General features: G+C 39.1%; 1 long non-coding RNA gene across 3 annotated transcripts; it reads left to right on the forward strand.

Moving 5' to 3' along the window:
• The first annotated feature begins 111 nt into the window (after nt 1-111).
• On the forward strand, nt 112-9,727 carry LOC133045069 (uncharacterized). 3 transcript variants are annotated; one of them, XR_009690112.1, is made up of 3 exons: nt 112-1,135; nt 1,636-1,940; nt 8,903-9,727. It is a non-coding gene; the product is annotated as an uncharacterized LOC133045069 (long non-coding RNA). The 3 variants fall into 3 exon arrangements; XR_009690114.1 differs by having other exon boundaries at nt 112-1,066; XR_009690113.1 differs by having other exon boundaries at nt 113-1,135; nt 1,845-1,940.
• Nucleotides 9,728-18,817: the final 9,090 nt, after the last annotated feature.

Genomic DNA, 18,817 nt, shown 5'->3' on the forward strand with positions numbered 1-18,817 from the left:
GTCCACATCTCGCGAGATCGCGCAAGTTGCTAGCGCAAAGACAGTTGGTACCCGTACCGTCAATCTTTCAGAAAACTCATCACTGAGTGGAGTTCAGTGGTCGCCGCCTCCTCGTGGCACCGCCCTTGAGCTATCAGAAGGTTTCTGAGTTGACGGTTGCCCCCTCCCCCGGGCCTCCCACCCAGGTGTCTGTCAAGGTCGCTGTAAACCAATCTCGTCCATATGGCTCTAGAATAAAACGAAACGCTGTTATACAGATTATCTGCGAAGGGTGAAGACGGAGTGAAAAGCAAGCAAGAGAGAAGATGAAAAGAGACGTTTAGGGGTAGGGGGCTAAGAGTGTGAAACAAAAAGATCTCTCGGCCTGTGGAGCCAGTGGACCAGGCACTGCGTTGACTGCCTAGCTTCAAAATACCCTTGGAAGTAGTGGGCAAAGGCAAAGAGAAGGTGAAAAAACACTGCATCCCTTGGCAGTGGTCCAGCTCTGTGTCCCTCGAATTTATAATCTGACCTTGTGTGGGGGTTGCTATTGTTTCTTCATTCATTCCCCTTGGTATGTACTCAATGGACATGAAACTGAGCAAAGTGAAGGACAAGGAAATCTGCATTCTATGGGCTCGCAAAAAGTTGGACATGCCTTAGCGAGTGAATAATAATCCCCCTGGGATTTGACTCCTTGTTCCTGAAGTCTCCCAGATGCGTGGCAGTTAGAATGTACAGTCAACACTTGTTCTTTGGTCTACGCGGTGAAAAAGCGGAGAGCGGAGAGGTCATTCATTGTCTACAAGACTTTAAACTCTAAGATAAAAATGGTTGAAAAATTTAGAAAAAAATTCAAAGCAAAAAAATCTTGAAGAGAAAATCTAGAAGTCTGTTGACAGCTTAATAATTGACTGCAAAGATTTGAGATGAGTTTGTGTAGCTACTCCAATACTGTGACCTTGGACAAGTAAATGAACCTACCCTCCGTTTCTTCCTGTGAAGAAGAGTGCAATTACTAAACTTTTTAGTGGGGAAGACCAGTAATGCTCGCTAGTGAATCCTAAGCACTTAGCCAGATGCGCAGGTATAAACTCATTAAATCAATGAATGGATGAATGAAGGCCTAATAGGAGTATAGAAAGGATTGAATGAGGTAATATCCTCTTTTGCCATGTAAAATGCCTGGCAAATATTTAATCCTCAAAAAAGTTAACTTCTATTATCTCTAAATAAAATATTTAGAGGAAATCTTGGTGTAAAGAGGCTTTGCATTTCAGATTAACTTTGCACTTAGGTGTTTCTTTTAGAGAATGAATAGATTTTGTATAATTAGTAATACTCCCTTAACTTCTTTTCCTGAAAACTCACTCTTCATTTTTTGAATGTTGAAAATCATCACATTATATTGAAACACAATTATTTTAGAGAAGACAAGCTAACCTTTGCCTTTGTTTTTCCCTTTAATTCTAGTGTTGTGACTTGTTAATTGTGAAAATATTAAAACATAGATGGTGGCCCCTACTTAATTTTGTTTGGGAATATGACTGCACAGAATCTGACTTTAACCTCTAGACTTCTTATTTGAGAAAAGAAATATTTTAAACTCTAAGTTACTTGAGTATTCAATATCTCTTAAATTGTTTTCTATTCCAGAATGATCAGAGTGAACCTGGCAATTTAGCACACAAACAAGAAACTCCAACTGAAAAACTCAGTCTCTAAAATGAAAGTATTTTTATGTATTTAAAAGGAAATGTTAAAAATATGATATGCTTTTTATTCACCATGCAAAACCTCTCTCTGTCTGGCTCATGTACTCCTTCCCTTTTCATCATTATGTTCTCAATTCTTTTGCCTCGAAGGTAATTGGGTTAAATCATCGCAACCAAGAATATCATTCTATCTTAAAACTTGTGAAGAGGAGACCACAGGCTAACTAAGGGCCTGGGATAAAGAAGGTAACAGATATTATGCTTAGAGAATTTGGCTGATAATTAAATATATTTTGCCAATGTGAGTTTTTTAACGTTCATGTATGACTTTTCTGGACAGAAGATGCTATTTTTCATACTTGCATTTTAAAAGTTAACATTCAACGTATAGAATAAGTGCGTTTTAATCTAGTTTCCTTGAGACCTTAAGACTGACTTAGAAATTTTGTTTTATTTATAAATCTAACTAGAATATTAGAATGACTTTCACTTTTTCTATTAATATTGAGTGGAATTCAAATTGAATGGACTAAACTCCCTTCAAAAAGTCGGTCCCATTTATGTTAGATAAATGTCCTCAAATTTAGTAGGCTTTTGTCAGTTTAACATGATGTGTTTTTTTTTGATGTGTTATTTTTGAGTACTTTAAAACTTTTCCAAGTATATAAACTCTTCTAAACTTAAAAGATTAAAATCACATATATAGTGTTTTAAACGTTCTTAAAATATTCTAATGTAGTCTCATACATTTCCAATTAAAATGACAAATCTCGTTACTTAATCACATTTTTTACCTGAATTTCTAGTATCCCAAGTTCCTTTAAACATTACAATTTAAATACAGAAATGTATAAAGTGGGTTTCGCTGATGGCTCAGATAGTAAAGAATCCACCTGCAATGCAGGAGACCCTGGTTAGATCTCTGGGTCAGGAAGGTCCCCTGAAGAAGGGACTGGCTACCAACTCCAATATTCTTGCCTGGAGAATTCCCAGGACAGAAGAGCCTTGCAGGCTGCAGTCCTTGGGGTCACAAAGAGTCAGACACAACTGAGTGACTAACATATAACATACATATGTACAAAGTATTCTTAATATAAAAGATTTGTCTTTAAATTGAAATTTCTCTGAGTAAAAAGATGCTTATAACAGAAAGGTTTTATTATCTCAAAAAATTTTGATATTAACATTCCAAGAGAATTCAGATATTATCTCAGAGGACCAAGGTTTCTGATTGGCCAGAGTTTCTGACCTGAACCAACAACTGTTTGCATACTTTACCTGACAGATTCCAGCAGTTCTTGAGCCGCTGGGGACACTATGAACTTTCTTTTTTCCCTCTAAGTCTCTGTAACAATGAGAAACTTAATCCCATTTCATACTAGTGGAGGTAATTTTGCCAGCCTTAGGACTTTTGCCTGATTTGGGAGGATCAAATCATCCCCCTCCACCCTCATTTGGACTTGATTGTATAATCAATCTACTTAAAGATTGAATTTGGCATTCATTTCGAATACTTGCCTGTCTACTGGCCATAATATCAGGAGCATTGTAGTGACATATCCAAAAGGAATTTGCATAAATTCGTCCTTAAGAGCTGTTTCATGGGTATATCACCAGCCACTTATTTGTCCATCTGTCCATCCCATGATGATAAAGATTATGCAAGACACTATTTATTTCTTGGCCACACCACCCAGCTTGTGGGATCTCAGTTCCCTGACCAGAGATTGAACCTGGAATTCTAACTACTAGGCCATGAGGGGACTCCCTCAAAAAATTATTTAAAAAACAAACATTATTTTAGATTAAACATAAAAATGGCAAAAATTTAATAAGCTATAACAAATTTAGAACATTCCTTTAGAGGTTTGTTTGATTGAAGTATGTTGTTCTAGGTTCACTATATATTGATTCAAAACTTTTATAGGTTATACTACATTTATAGTTATTATAAAATATTCGCTATATGCCCTGTGCTGTACAATATATCTTGATAGCTTATTTATTTTATAGAGAACAGTTAGTACCTCTTAATAGCCTTGTTTTGCCCCTACCCTTTTGTTTTTGGCTGCCCTGAGTCTTCCTTGAGCTGCATCTCCTGATGTGGTGCATGGGTTCTGGTGCGAGAACTTAGTTGCCCCCTCACATGTGGCATCTTAGTTCCCAAAGCAGGGATAGAACCCAGGCCCCCTGCATTGGAAGGCAGATTCTTAACCACTGGACCACCAAGGATGTCCCCTGTCCCCTTTTCTTTTAGAGTTTTATCTGTGAAATGTACCATTTACTGTTTCATTCTGTGCTTAGTACCTTTTTAATTTTTGGCACTCAGTGGACAATTTGTGAGGACCAAATAAATAAAAAACACAGTCTCTTTCCTTTAAGACTTTCCAGTTCAGTTAGAGAACTCTTCTTCTCTTTTTTTCTTTAAATTTAATTTTTTTTTTGCCACACCATGTGGCTTGCAGGATCTTAGTTCCCTGGTCAGGGGTTGAACCTGGGCCCTTGGCAGTGAGAATTCAGAATTGTAACCACTGGACTGCCAGGGAATATGTTTGGGATAGTGGTTTATATTAAAATTTTACACAGACTCAATCCCTTGACCATCATAAAATTAATAATAGCATGGTTATAAAGTTCTACACAGTTTACAAAGCATTTTCTATACATTCTCATTTATTCCTCTAAATGTTGTTTACTTACTTGAATTGGATTAAATAAATTGATGGGTTCAGACAATGATGGAAATGATCACAAAATCTTCTACAAAGAACTGATTGACGTAAGTCATCAGAGCAATTAAGGATTTTTTTTAAATTTTACTATAAGAATTATCAAACAGGCTGAGAAAATAATACATATGCTTAACAATTATTTTGAATTTAACATTTTTCAATATTTGTTTTACCACATATTTTACCAATCATTTGCCTATCCCTCTTTCCATCCAGGTATCCAGCTTAATTTTTTAATGCGTTTCAAAATTTCAGAGATTAATGCATACCATCTCTAAACTCTTCAGCATTGTGTATTTTTTAACTAGAGTTTAGTGCTCAGTTGCTAAGTCGTGTCCAACTCTTTGCAACCCCATGGACTGTAGCCCACCAGGCTCTCCTGTCCATGGAATTTTCCAGCTAAGAATACTGGAGTAGGTTGCCATTTCCTTCTCCAGAGAGTTTAGTAGTTATTCACATTTGGTTTTGGTTTTTTTTTTGTTTGTTTGTTTTCAGTGAGATAAATTTTACATACAGTGAAATGAAAAATCTTAATTGTACTAATATATGAGTTTTCACAAATGCATATAAATTGGGCAATATTAATTTTCTTTAAAATGAAGGAATGAAAAAAAAATAAAATGAAGGAATGGCAGAAGCAAGTTTAGAGGACCACAAAAGCAATATGTTTAATTCCAAAATATTATGATTCAACAACCAGAGAAATGGATAAAACATTGAAAATTAGGAGGCAGAGTATTGTTGAAAACATCTGCTAACAGAAGCAAAAAGAAATTCAATCAAACATAGTATTGCAAAAGATTTGGAATTTAAGCAAATCTAGCAATGGAGAGGAAGATTCTGCTGACAAGGCATCACAAGATGGAGATACACCTTGAAAGTGATGGATGAAAAACCAAAGAATCATCAAGCCACAGTGATTTTAAATGAAAAGCATGTAATTCCATGATATGAGTGAATGAAAATGAATAGCCCAGAAAGACAACATCTCTGAAAGGGTGTGTCTAATAGACTCAATTTTTCTGTTTGTTTTTGAGCAAGAAAAAAAAAGTCCTTAACAGTCATTTTCTGGAGGAGACCCAAAGGGACATGAAGTGCACAAACATCTCTAAAGAAGCAAGTCCTAACTCAATATAGCAGAGAAGGCAATGGTACCCGACTCCAGCACTCTTGCCTGGAAAATCCCATGGACAGAGGAGCCTGGTGGGCTGCGGTCCACGGGGTCACTAAGAGTCGGACACGACTAAGCGACTTCACTTTCACTTTTCACTTTCATGCATTGGAGAAGAAAATGGCAACCCACTCCAGTGTTCTTGCCTGGAGAATCCCAGGGACGGGGGAGCCTGGTGGACTGCCATCTATGGGGTTGCACAGAGTCGGACACGACTGAAGTGACTTAGCAGCAGCAGCAATTCAATATAGAGATGAAGCATCAGAGTTGGAATATGGGCAGTATGAACATGACTTGTGTGCAGTTGCTGTAAAAGAAAGATTTTGGTAAGAATGTGGAGAAAGTAGGACTTTCTAGACATTGCTGGGTGAATGTAAAATGGTACAACTGTTGTAGAAAACAGTTTGGCAGCTCCTCAAAAAGTTAAGTATAGAATTATCATATGACCCAGCAATTTCACTTCTAAGTATAGACCCAAGAAAATTGAAAGCCTGTCTTCAAACAAATACCTGTACACAAATATTCATAACAGTATTATTCATAATAGCTGAAAATGAACTCAACACCAATGTCCATCAAGTGATAACTATATAAACTGAAAGTGGTATATCCGTACAGGAGAGTATTATTCAGCCATGAAAAAGATTGAAGTACTGATACATGCTACCAAGTAGAGGAACCTCAAAAGCATTATGCTAAATAAAAAATGCCAGACACAAAAAGTCACATAATTCCATGTATATGAAGCATTTAAAATAGGTAAATTCATAGAGACAGAAAGCAGCAGACTAGTGGTTTCCAGGGGCTAGGAGGAAGGAGGAGTGGGGAATAACTACTTAATGAGTATGAGCTTTCCTTTCAGAGTGTTGAAATTGCTCTGGAACTAGTGACTGGAGATGGTTGCACAACATTATGAATGTAGGAAATGCCAAAAAAATGTATAGTTTAGCATGACTCATTGTTAATTTTCTTTTGTATTATATGAATTTTACCTCAATTTAAAAAAGAAGGAAAGAAAGGGAAGGGTCATCTAAGGACCCCCAGATTCTATAACAAAATGCTTCAGGGAGATAAAAGTCCCCCAAATCCCTGGTTTCTAGATCACATCACATTTTTCCCTATTTTCAGGATATTGAAATAATTTCTTTTTTTAAATTATTTATTTTTGGCTATACTTGGTCTTCAGTGTTGCACGTGGGCTTTCTCTAGTTGCAGTGCCCTGGCTTCTCATTGCAGTGACTTCTCTTGTAATGGAGCATGGGCTCTAGGCATGCAGGCTCAGTAGCTGCAGCATGTGGTTTCAGTGGTTGTGGCTCAAAGACTCCAGAGCACAGGTTCAATAGTTTTGGTACATGGGCTTAAGTAGCTCAAGGCATGTGAAATTTTCCTGGACCAGGGATTGAACCCATATCTTCTGAACTGACAGGCAGATTCTTCACCACTCGACCACCAGAGAAGTTCATTTATTTATCTCATAACTGAAAGTTTGTACCTTTTGACTTCCTTCACCCCATTCCCTCTCCCCTGAACTACTTCCCCCTGTTCGCCACAAATCTGATCTCATTCTCTATGTCTGTTTGCTTTTTGTTGTTTTCTTCACTTTTTATTTTGTATTGGGGTATAGCTGATTAACTATGTTGTGATAGTTTCAGGTGGACAGCAAAGGGACTCAGCCATACAGATACATGTATCCATTCTCCCTCAGACTCCCCTCCCATCCAGGCTACCACAAAACACTGAGCAGAGTTGTCTGTGCTATATAGTAGGTCCTTGCTGGTTATCCATTTTAAAGAAATGTTTGCTAGTTTTTTTTTTTCTTTTTTTAATATATATTTTTATTTATTTATTTGGCTGTGTCAGGTCTTACTTGCAGCATGTAGGATCTTTAGTTGTGACATGTGGGATCAAGTTCCCTGACCAGGTATCAAACCTGGGCCACCTGCTTTGGGAGTGCAGAGTCTTAACCACTAGACCACCAAGGAAGTCCCATGTTTGCTTGTTTTTGATGTATAATTGACCTACAAGGCTATGTTAGTTACTGTTACACAATATAATGATTTAACATTTCTATACATTTCAAAATATATACCTTGATAAGTCTAGTTATTACCTGTTGCCTTTACAAAGATATTACATAATTATTGACTATATTCCTCACACTATATTTCATACCCATGACTCATCTATTTTGCAACTGAAAGTTTGTATGTCTCAATCTCCTTATTTATTTCTCTCCACTCCCAATCTCCCTCCCTTCTGGAAACCGGTTTGTAATTTTACAATGTTTACAGGATCAGTCTCATTAGCACTGACTGCTCAGTGACTCCTTCACAAAGGTCTTGGTCCCAACCCCTCTGAGTTCAGAGACACAAGCAGACACCAAGTATGGCCTCCTCTTCAGAGGTCTGTTTCAGTTCTGTTTAGCACTTCCTCTAAGTGTATACATTTTAATCATTCCAACCTCTTCCCTTTGCTCCCTCAGCCCTATGAGTTGTAGGTGTTCCTACAATTAACAATTACTGCCTTCACAGTAGCTTAGATTTCTTCTACTTCTTCAGTTACATGGTTGATAATTCATTATATCAAATTGTCTCTCTTCAGATAACAGGTGGTCTCTACCTCCCTCCATGAACTTGACTAATACATGAAAGTGAGTGAAAGTCATTCAGTTGTGTCCAACTCTTTGCAGCCCTATGGACTACACAGTCCATGTAATTCTCCAGGCTAGAATACTGGAGTGGGTAGCCTTTCCCTTCTCCAGGGGGTCTTCCCAACCCAGGGATCAAACCCAGGTCTCCTGCATTGTGGGAAGATTCTTTACCAGTTGAGCCACCAGGGAAGCCCAAGAATACTGGGTTGGATAGCCTATCCCTTCTCCAGCAGATCTTCCTGACCCAGAAATCGAACCGTGGTATCCTGCATTACAGGCAGATTCTTTTACCAGCTGAGCTATCACGGAAGCTCTTCAAGGTTCAACTCAAATGCTATCTTCTTTGTATGTCTTTTCCAATTACCCTCAGTTTAAATTATACCTCCACTTAATTCTCAGTGCCCTTCTTAAGGTCTATAGGCTTTGTTTTCATAATCATATGCCAAGTCACACCCATATATCTAATAATAATATTTCCCTACAATTACAGTGAAGCACCTTCACTCAGATTAATCATGTGGAATATAATAGATTCACCCAGCAATTCTAATAGAGAAGGGTAGGTATAGAGCAAGTGAGAACAGATATGGGCTCTCATCTGTTCCCCTACATAGTACAGTTCTGTTCAATTTACTTAAACTCGCAATTGTTTCAGTTTCCCCAGGTTCACAGGCTGATCTGAGGATTAAGTAAAATAATACGGAGAAGATTTAGTAAGATAATGTATGTGAAGCTTACAGTGGCCTAACTCACAGGAAGAGCTAAAGAGCCTCTTGAGGTGAAAAAGTTGGCTTAAAGCTCAACATTCAGAAAAGTAAGAGCATGGCATCCGGTCCCACCACTTCATGCCCAATAGATGAGAAAACAATGGAAACAGTGAGAGACTTTATTTTCTTGGGCTCCAAAATCTCACTGCAGATGGTGATTGCAGCTGTGAAATTAAAAGATGCTTGCTCCTTGGAAGACAAGCTATGACCAACCTAGACAGCATATTAAAAAACAGACATTACTTTGCTGACAGAAGTCTGTCTAGTCAAAACTATGGTTTTTCTAGTAGTCATGTATGGATGTGAGAGTTGGACTATAAAGAAAGCTGAGTGCCGAAGAATTGGTGCGTTTAACCTGTGGCATTGGAGAAGACTCTTGAGAGTCCCTTGGACTGTAAGGAGATCCAACCAGTCAGTCCTAAAGGAAATCAGTCCTGAATAGTCACTGGAAGGACTGATCCTGAAGCTGAAACTCCAATACTTTGGCCACCTGACGTGAAGAACTGACTCACTGGAAAAGAATTCTGATGCTGGGAAAGATTGAAAGCAGGAGGAGAAGGGGATGACAGGGAATGAGATGGTTGGATGGCATCACCTATTCAATGGACTTGAGTATGAGTAAACTCTGGGGGTTGGTGATGGACAGGGAAGCCTGGTGTGCTGCAGTCTATGGGGTCTCAAAGAGTCCCGACTGAGCGACTGAACTGAACTGAACTCACAGGAAATAGTCAATAAATGTGGAAAAAAAAATAAACATGAGTTATTATTTTTGCTCTTAGTTTATGGTTTATCCAGCTATGTGTTCCAAGGTCTTTTTTTTTTTAAGTTAAAAAATAATGCCTAGGTACACTTATCAAACTCTCCCTTGCAGATTTCCCCTTATCCTGTCTGTTCCCAGTCAACTGGCCTCTTTGCTATTCCTTAAATACCCAAGGCATGTCTGTGCTTCTTAGAGACTTGGCATTTGCTGAAGCTTTACCTAGGACACCCTGCTCCAAAACAGATGCATGTCTTGCTCCTTCCTATTTCCTTAAGGTTGTAATCAGATGTTACCTTCTTAATGAGGCCTTCCCTGACCTTCCTATTTAAAATGATAGCATGGGGTTGAGGTTGGGATGCATTGGGAGATTGGGATTGATGGCAAGCCCAATTTTATACATATATTAATATATGTATACATATACATACTACTGTATGTATAAAATAGAACTCAGAATCTGCACTATAGCCCAGGGAAAGTTATTCATTGTTCTGTGGTGACCTAAATGGAAAAGAAATCCAAAAAAGAGGGTATGTATGTATACATATAGCTGATTCATTTTGTTGTACAGCAGAAACTAATGCAACACTGTAAAGCGACTGTACTCCAATAAAAATAATTTTTAAAAAATGGGAGCATGGGGACTTCCCTGGGGGTCTAGTGGTTAAGGAGTCCATGCTTCAAGTGTAGGGAGCATGGGTTCAGTTCCTGGTCAGGGAACTGGGATGCTGCATGCCATGCAGCTCAGCCAAAAATAAATAAGCAAAAACGGATGGCATACTTATACCCCCTTTTCACTTAATTTTCTCCATAGCCCTTGTCATCATCTGACATACCATATATTTTATTTATTTATTTGTTCATTATTTATCTCCCACCATTAAACTAAAAGTTCATGAAAGCAGAGATTTTTGTTTATTTTGTTTGTTGTTATATCCCCAGGGCCTGGAACACTACCAAAGACTACTAATGGTGTGCTGATAAATTTGCTCTTAAAAAAAAGAGGTCTGATGTTTGCCAATGTTCATAGTGTAAATATTTTCATTAGGGCCTATTTTAAGCTGCCAACTGAATATTTGTAAATAATTATCAGCTCTTACAAGACAGTACAGGCCAACTCCAGCAACCCACTGAATGTCTGTGACACTGAAGGGGTTACTTTTAACTTGTCTGAAGTTCTGTTTTCCTAGTGAAATACCTGTGGGGTAATAATAGAACCTGTTTTGGGGGCTTCCCTGGTGGTTCAGTGGTGAAGAATTCACCTGCCAATGCAGGAGACACGAGTTTGATCCCTGATCCGGTAAGACCCCCACGCCTCTGAGCAACTAAGCCCATGCCCCACAGCTATTGAGCCTGTGCCCGGGAACCACAACTACTGAGCCCTCACACTACAATTACTGAAGCCCTCGCACCCTAGAGCATGTGCTCTGCACCAGGAGAAGCCACTGCATGGAGAAGCCTGTACACCACAACTAGAGAGTAGCCCCTGCTCAATGCAACTAGAGAAAAGCCCACACAGCGACAAAAACCCAGCACAGTCAAAAAAAATAGAGAACCTGTTTTATAAAATTGTGGCATAAGTTAAATGAGTTAATACAAGTAAAGCACACAAATCAGTGACTGACACATAGTTTAATTTTAGTACATATTTGTTAAATGTATTTTTCTAAAAAAAAAAAAAAATGTATTTTTCTCCACATCCCACCAACATTGATTTGTCATTTCCAATTATTTTTGCTATATTTTCCAGTGTTTATAACTGATTGAACAAGTCAATTGAGTTCTATGGTATTCTTTGATTCATGGCCACCTAGTTTGTTGGCCATGGTTTGCTAGTAGCCAAACTGTATGTATAAAATTTTAGCAAACATTTCTCAAAATGTTGATATTATTGTATTTCCTCCTGTGTTTGTGGCTGTTCATTGATTTTGACCACTTGCCCACTGGCAATTCTGCTATAATGGAGTGGAATTGAGTGACCCACTGAGGGTTTGGGAAGCAAAAAGGAGTTCAGGAAGCATAACTGTCCATCCTATAGCACTTTCTCGATCTGCTCCAGAAGTCTCCAATTGCTTGTATCTCCCTGCCTTGAAATGTCAATCTGGAAAGATGTCTGTGTTTTACCTCCTTAGAAGTAAAGGAAGTAAAGTCTCCTTTACTTTCCTTTAGAAGGTTGGTCTTGATCCTGCCCACCCTTGCTAGATTTAGTCAATCCCTCATTATTACTTCTCTTAGGCTGTAATTCGGCTTCGTTGCTTATGCATTTGCCTTCACTACCAGATTGTGAGCCACTCTGGGAATATCAAAAACTGCTTCTCCTTTACTTCTATCCCCCAGCTCCTAACATCCTGCCTGGAATGTGCTGGTTGCTTAACTACTATTTGTTGAATTGGTTGATGTTGCTTTGAAGACACACCAGTACAGAGCCAAACTAAGGAAGGATGAAAGAACTTCTCAGAAATAAAGCACATTGCCCAATGACAATTAAGTATAGAACAAGCAGGGCATGTTCTTACACAGCCAGGAATTCTTCATGATTTGAAAGTGGGCTGTGTGGGTGAGTTGGAGAGTCAGAGGAGATTCCATTGGAAAGATGGATAAGGGCTAATTTGTGAAGAGCTTTCTATGCTCTCCTAATAACAGTAGCAATGGCATGCCAGAGCAGACTCATACCAGTTTATAATTCAATAAGTGCCCAGGAATTTAGTGATCTGATTGATCTCATATTGGTAGTCTTAAATCAGCCAGAGTGTGAATATTTATACCACAAATATCACAAATGCTACAACTCAATCTTTTCTTTTTTTTCTCAGAGAATTAGTTGTTCATAAACTGCTGAAAGTTTTGGACATCATATTTAAAAGGTTAAATCTCATAAGATTATTATAAAGATTAAATGAGAAAATTCATAGGTGACATATTTAGAAAACCTGGTATAATGGAAGTACTAAAAAAAATACTGTTTAATTTTATTATTCATGCAAAATATTAAACACCTATTTTACGCTGGGTATCATTCCATGCATTGCGGATATAGCAGTAAACAAAACAAAGTCCCTGACCTCAGGAATTTTTTAAATTCTAAAGATATGAAGCAGATTATTAACAAAAAATACATATGTAATATGCCAGATGGTGATAAGTGCTTTGAAGAAGAATAAATGAGATTAAGGGAGAGAGAGAAAGAGGATACTGTTGTATTTAGGGAGGCAGCTTCTATGATAAAAAAAAAACAAAACACTTGAACAGAGACCAGAAAGAAACAAAGTGCCAAGTTTTATGAGTATCTGAGGGTAGATTTTTCCAGGTAGAGGGAACAACAAGTACAAAACCCCAGGTAGACATGAACTTAGCCTGCTCAAGAAAAAGCAAGGATGCTCATGTAACTGGAGTGAGCAAAGCAGAGAGAAGAGTATTGGAGGTCAGAGAGCTGGGGAACACAAGAGGCTGATCAAGAATGGCTGGTGGGTAAAGATTTTGGATTTACTTTCAGTTAGGGGACAGCATTAGAGGGATTTGCATATGGGAGTGGATGATATGGTATTTTTAAATATATTTATTTATTTTTGCTGTGCTGAGTCTCAGTTGCATCACAAGGGATCTTCTATCTTCGTTGTGGCGTGTAGGATCCTTTAGTTGTGGCATGTAAACTCAGTTACAGCATGTGGGTTTTAGTTCCCTGACCAGAGATTGAACCCCAGCCCCCTGCATTGGGAACTCGGAGCCTTAGCCACTGGACCAACAGGGAAGTCCCAACCTGTTTTTAAAGTGTCACTTTATTTATTACTGCTGTTATGTTACAATGGCAATTTGAATAGTTTGGAGAATAGGCCAGATTGGAGAGAGTTTGAGGGCAGAGGAACAAGAGGAGACTCTCCTCAGAATCTGGTTAGTTTAAGATTAATAAGCATGAGATCTGGAATTAAACTGTTGGTACTTAAATTATTCTTAGTGATGTGACCTTAGACAAGAAACTTCTCTGGGCCTCCATTACAAGGGACTTTCTTCAAGGGTTACTAAGTGAAATAATTCATGTAATTTATTATGATGAAATAATTTACAGTGAAATTTGTAATGAAATAACTCACTTAGCACAGTGTCTAGCAAACAGTGAAAATTCAATAAATATTGTCATTATTTTTTTTTCCGAAAGGGATAAAAATTTGAAGTAGAATCGGGAGACAGGCAAAGGTATGTGTGATATGCAGAGATAAAAGGGAAATTTGGAAAATCTGTGGGAAATATAACTTATTTCTCCATTTGGCCAGTGATTTTACCCCAACTTATGTGGTGGGAAGACACAGGCTCGCTAGAGCAGGGAGAGTTCAAAGCGGACAAGAGCCAGTGCTCTCTGTATTCATAAGGTTTCAGCATTTGGAGTTTCATGGCACCTTTAATTTCTACTTTAGTCAGGTTTCTATTTTACCTCCTACAGTAAAAAGGCTCCCCTGGAAATAGAGGGAGATGAGTGGGAAGAGAAGTGGTGATGATTCAGCATATAGGTTAAATAAACCTTTGAAAAGCATAAAGGCCTTTAAAAAGCTTATGAAGTAGAGAGAGAGGAAAAAAAAAGACCATGATATAGGCAAGGATATCAGGGGAAGTAGAATAAGGTGTGAGCGAACCTGTGATTACCTGTTTTTCCATAATTGTCATTTAGGGACTTTCTTTGGTGATACCTATTTCCAGACTAGAATTTGGAATTGAGATAGCAATTAAGATACTTTTTTAGGCCTAGGGGAACTATGGGCTGGGTCAAGTAGGGTGATGTCAAGGAGGTGAGATTTCAAACTCACAACTGTGCAGTAGAAGAGGAAGAGGAGAGAGTTTTGAGGTCTTAGGGAGTCAATAAGCAGGCAAGAAGGACTGTAGAGGAGTATAAGGGGCAGAGCTTCAACTGATAATTGATAATCAAGACATAACCCCAGATTTCCCTCTTTTTCCTTTTTAAAAATACTTTATCTATATATTTGCCCACACTGGGTCTTAGTTGTGGCAGGTAAGATCTTATCATTGTGACATGTGGGATCCATTTTTTGCAGCATACCAATTCTTAGTTGCAGCATGCGGGATCTAGTTCCCTGATCAGGGATTGAACCTGGACCTCCTGCACTGGGAGCTGGGTATCTTAGCCCCTGGACCACCAGAGAAGCCCCTGTTTTTCCTTTTTTGAATGTCCAAGGCTCTTTATTGTAGCATTGTCTGTAGCAACTGGAAACATTGTGAATAATCACCAGGAAGGGAATTATTCATTGCAACATTGTTTATAAACACTGGAAACAAAGTAAATGGTCCCTCTGAGTTACTCTTCCTTAGCCTCCATTCCTTTTCTCCTTCCCCCATAGTCCCAAGACCATCCAATCCATGTGTAGACATATTTTCATCGATAGAATAGAATTTTTTTATGTTGTCAATTTATGGTATTTTCCTTAATGGTTTGTCCTTTGCATTTCCTTCCCCCTACATCAAGATAATTTCTTTTAAAGACACAAGGTGTGTATTCCCTGATGTTTTGGTGGTTAGGACTCGGCATTCTCACTGCCAGTGCCCTGGGTTCCACCCCTGGTTGGGAGACTAGGATCCTGCCAGCTGTGGGGTACAGCCAAAAAAAAAAAAAAAGACACATGATGATGACATGTGTGACAAATATATGGCAGTAGGTTGTACACATTCCTAGCTCGATAACTGCAACATCACTGATTTCTCTCTATCAAGAATGCAAGTAAGTGAGAATAACATTACGGGAATAATCCTGAAATAATCCTTAAACTGTAAGTACACTGAAGATTTGAAATGTTACGAGTAATGATGACTTGCAATCTCTATCAAAATTATAAATGTGTATACCCCTGTGGCTCAGATCTCCTATTCCAGAGAATTTAAACTACAGTTCTCTCTGCACACATGTGTTGAACTATTTGTAAATGGAACATAGTTTTAAAGTTACCAGGGATTGGAAACAACTCAAATGTCTCAAATAAGGGACTAATTAAGCAAGTTACAGTACATCCACACAAGAAATACTGTGTAGCAGTAAAATAAAACTAGATAATGAGAGAGTTATTTTTGTATCATTATAATAGATGTAGTGTAAGGGTTCCAAAATGGGTTTCAGTGACAAAATTAAGGTGTAGAACACCATGTATCAAAGCTTTCTGTTGTGTAAAGGGTTCATAATATATTTGAACTTATATTCAGCTTTGCATACACTCATAAAGAAATACTGAAAGGGGGACTTCCCTGGGAATCCAGTAGTTCCAGGTTTCCATCCCTGGTCAGGGAACTAAGACCCAGCATGCTACCTAGAGCACCCAAAAGAAAAGGAGTGGGGTACTGGATTCATAAGAAAGTGGTTACCAGCAGAAACAAAACAAACAAGGAACACAAATTTGAGGGAGATTTTGTATTGTTTACCTTTTATATAATTTTTGGCATTTGAGTCATGGGATAGCATCACTATCTAAAATTAAATCACAAAAAATTTGGGGAGTCAACTGGAGTCTAGCAGACTTAGAGACTGTTTCTTTAATGGACTTCTTTATAATCTCCATTCCAGTAGTCCCTGGGGCTAAACTCCTCCCTTGTCTCTTTATCTCTAAACTGGCAGGAGTGTCATCCACAAGAAACAAGCTTTAAGTATTAAATTACAGGGAGCTGTGCTAGGTACTAGGACTCCCAAGGGACAAAGAAGAACAGGACACAGTCCTTGCCCTTGAAGTGGTCCAGGTGGATTTTATCAGTCTCTTTAGTGGCCAGGACAAGAATAAAAAATGTCCTCCTCTCTCTGCCTCTCCCCCGCATTCTCCCTCCCTCCTTAGAATCTTGCAAAATGCTGGAAATATATTGGAATTCCTACATAATTCTCCTCCCCCTCACTGGAGAGCAGTAAGGCTTGAGGAGCTCAGGAACTTTCCATCAGGCTCAGATTGGAGAGACCTCAGACCAGGATCAACTCAATCCATGTCCCTTGGGCCCCTGGTGCCTTGTGGAGGTTCTTGGACTTCTCAGATACAGCTGTGACTGTGGTTTCCAGCTTCCTGAGTTCTCACACTCAGCTTTGTGCTGCAGATATTTTACCCCAGTTCCTGCTTTGGAGACTGACATCTTCAAGCTTGGTAATACTCTGAGTACATGGGGTCTGTGGGTGTGAATCACAGCCAAGGAACTTGCTTTTCTGTTTTAACTTTCCCCTTTCCCCTTGACAGATTCATTGTAAATGCCTTGGGGTTGCCTAAGGACAGAATATAAAGGTTTGCTGGGTAGAGGCTGAGAAAGATCAGTTTTCTAGCTGAATATCCCATCTCAGATCTTTAGTTCTGTTGTTCCTTTACTGGGGACATTTTAAATACTCTAGACAATGAATCTAGTTAGAAAGCAATCAGAAAATAATTTACACAAAACTTTCCAGTTTACAATACACTCTCACATGTTGTTTCACTTGATTGTGACAAGTTCATGAATGAGAGTAAATATCATGCCACTTTGTAGTTGAAGAAAAGTGATGCTTAGGGAGAGAAAGGACTCTTCCATGCAGAGACATAGTAGTCTCTGGTGCTTCTGTATATGCTTGTGTGTATGCAGTGTATGTGGAACTGTCATCTTATGTCCTGGGACCACAGTTCTGAAATGGTTGGAGAGATACTATTTTCTGGAGTTGAGGCTGCTGTACATTCATTCTTTCACTCATTCACAGAGTCACAACTATTATTTGAGTGTGTATCTCAACAAAGAAAGGTTCTAAATTAAAAACAATTGGGTGGTTGAAATCAACTACTAGTGAAATGCTGAGGAAGACCTTAAAGCAGAATGGTGAATGCTGCTAAACAGGCAGTGATGAGACCTGGACTTTATTATTTTTTTATTTGGATTTTTAAAATATTTATTTATTTATTTGGCCATGCCAGGTCTTAGTTGCAGCACTTGGGATCTTCAGTTGTGGCATGTGAACCCTTAGTCGAGGAATGTGGGATCTAGTTCCCTGACCAGGGATGGAACCCAGGTGCCCTGCATTGGGAGCACAGAATCTTAGCCACTGGACCACCAGGGAAGTCCTGAGACCTGGACTTTAGACCAGAACTTTGCAAATTGGAGCTCTATGGCAAGCAGCCTGTGACTGTTCAGAAGCTAGCAAACCAGGTTTCCACAGGTTTGACTTGGTGATCAGGAACTTCAGCTTGACTCCCAAGGTATTTTATTCATATTTGTATAGCGTTATTTTTGCCTGACCAGCATCAGTCCTCCCCTCATTTTCATTTGGGGGGATATCCTTGGGGGCAAATTATTCCTCTTGTCCCCTGACAGCCTGGACTAATCCATGTGACCTGAGATTGATCAGTCAACATCAGCCCCTGGTCAAGACTTTGCCTCTTGAGTGAGTGATTCAGAAACAAAGAGATGTTGGGATTGAATCCCAGCTGTGGCCTGTGGTGCTACTGGCAGCAGAAGTTCTTGATTCTTGCCAGAGCTGCTCTTATGCCTCTTGTTTTCCTATCCATGCTCTGGGCCCCCAAACATTCTTGTAATATATTTCTCTTTTGCTTGCTCTTGCAACAGTGTCAGTGTTTGTTCTTGCAATAGACAAGAAGAATTTTAATTTACAAATTGTGATGATTTCTTTACCAGGAAGTAAACTCCTTGAGAGCAGGGCCAAAACCTCATGCTGCTCTGTCCTCTGTCCTGTGTTCATACTCAGTCATGTCCGATCTTTGTGACCCTTTGGACAGTAGCCCACCAGGTTCCTCTGTCCATGGGATTTTTCAGGCAAGAATACTGGAGTGGGTTGCCATTTCCTCCTCCAAGGAATCTTCCATGACTCAGTGATTGAACCCTTGTCTCTGGAGTCTCCTGCATTGTAAGGAGGTTCTTTACCACTGAGCCACTGGGGAAGCCCTCTGTTCTGTATCTTTTTTTTTTTTTTTGCCTGCACCATGCAGCGTGTGGGATCAGACCAGGGATCAAACCCATTCCCTGTGCAGTGGAAGTTCTGAGTCATATTCACTGGACTGCCAGGGAAGTTCCCTACTCTGTGTCTTTGATGCCCAGC

Source organism: Dama dama, chromosome 23, assembly GCF_033118175.1.
Source record: "Dama dama isolate Ldn47 chromosome 23, ASM3311817v1, whole genome shotgun sequence".
Taxonomy (NCBI): Eukaryota; Metazoa; Chordata; class Mammalia; order Artiodactyla; family Cervidae; genus Dama; species Dama dama.